We start from the raw sequence: 2,141 nt of genomic DNA, 5'->3' as shown, positions 1-2,141 counted from the left end.
TTTAAAAACCTTGTATCAACATTAGTATCAAAGCCAGCCAATTATACAAGCTCTACTAGTTCGTACCTTGGCACAAGCTTCAAGCCCCATTCACTTTGAACGTCAATGATAACTAGCGGAGTTCGTAATGTACTGGTGCTTGTTAAACTTTCATGAACTAACTACCTGGATGGTATCGACAGCATATTACATATTTTACCTTGAGATTTTGTATGAGCCTTTGATATTTTATAACTTGTAAGTAAAGCTTCTTAGTGTAAACGCGAAAATCGTTCTACATTATATAAAATCAAAAACTTTTTTAAAATGTCGGCGAAATTGCAACTTACGTCTTTGTGTTCACAATAATTCAGCTAAGTGAAATAAGGACTAGGTTACCAACTTAACAAAAAAAAACACACTTCTCTAACGTCCTGAATTAAGAAATCAAACAAAGCAAATAATGAAACACTTTACCCTGCGAACTACTGCAAAAGACTACACTTGATTTAAACCAAAATCGACATGAGATACGTTAACTCAATCAAAGAATTCGTTTAATCCAATTCCGAGAGTACAAACTTGATTAGTGCTGGTTTCCCAACGCTCTTCCACTTTAGCTATAGATTCTATTCTCTTTCAAATAAGGTTTAGTTTTGTGTGGCAGGGTTTAAAGGTATTGATGAAGTTTGAAAACTTTCGGCTGTCATAGATCTATTATCCGTGCAAACATCGTCGGAATCCGTTAATCACTGTTTGATCTACGGCTGATTGCGACGGGTCGTCTGACCCCACTTCCAGATTATTCTTCAAAATTGTAATTACTTTTCGAAATCTTGTTAAAGCAAGCCCTTTATGAGGTCTTTAGTGATTATGTAGTTGTGCGGTTTCATTTTAATTAGGGATTTGGTCCGATTTGAACCTTTGAAAATGTTTTGACTTTATTATCTTGTCGGTTTTCTCTTTGTCTCCGTGGCAACGCGTTAGATACACTTGAAGGAAAATCACTTCTGATTGAAAAGACACTGGTTGCTAACTTTCTTTATGAGAGCTTTTAGAATCTCGATGGAGTCGGTCATCGACCCAAGCCATACAACAAACGACTTGTCTATAAATTGAAAAGCTACAAATATCATTATCTCTCTTCGAAACTTTAGCACTAGTAATTATTTATCTACTTAGGCATCTATACAAAATTGTAGTAAACTTATGGAACTGTTTATCTAATAACCTCTGGGGGCTGAAGCCGCGCCGTACTAACGCTTTTATAATACTCCATTAAAAAGATATCAGGGAAATTAAGTGAAGGCGTCGCTCTCCGCGAATATATTTTTAATCACTAGCTTTGCGATGCGGGTTTGTTTAGAGATTAGTTCTCATTAATGTGAAATCTTAACGAGGCTTTGTTATAAATGCCTGTGTGTCTTCTTCACATTATTATTTTATTTTGAGATAGTTATAATGTTTTCCATATTTGAATGTATTTATCTTATAACCTACTGTATTACGTACAAACACAAAGCTCTCAGTATTACATATAAATATAAATTTAGTCAATTACGAGCATCCCCGAGTGGTTTGTGGGCGCTTCCGTAAAATGCCATTAATTTATTTCGACCGCCATTAAAACCTACTTTTTAGGGTTCCGTGAGTAAAATCGATACTAAAGACCGTTAAATAAGGCTTAGGTACGTGCAACGTAACTTCAAATTATTATAGACCTTTATGAGTATTGTTGTTTCAACTGGGTTTTGAATATTATTGCGAATGTGACTGGTATTTCATTACACACATACTTTTATAAATAATCAAATTAATTTATAAAGAAATTGAAGTTGACTTTAGGTGAACAAGGTTATTTAATTGTTTATATTTTACAGATTGTTGGAATTTCAAGAAAAGATAAAGAATCGTGATCCTACAAAATACGTTAATACAAAAAAAATATCAGAGGGAAATGAAATTAGCAACACGTATCGCAGCAATCAATTGCTATGAAACAGGGCTTAGTACATACAATGGTTATATTAAATTAATATGCAATGAACATAGTTTAAATGTATGACATGCGAAATTCGCTCCACTTAAAATGTTTCTTTATTCAAATCCTATCTGTAAAACATACCGATATCAAGTAAAGAGTTATCGTCTGTCACGCTAAT

Source organism: Helicoverpa armigera, chromosome 3, assembly GCF_030705265.1.
Source record: "Helicoverpa armigera isolate CAAS_96S chromosome 3, ASM3070526v1, whole genome shotgun sequence".
Classification (NCBI taxonomy): domain Eukaryota; kingdom Metazoa; phylum Arthropoda; class Insecta; order Lepidoptera; family Noctuidae; genus Helicoverpa; species Helicoverpa armigera.
Note: the sequence above shows the minus strand (reverse complement) of the source record.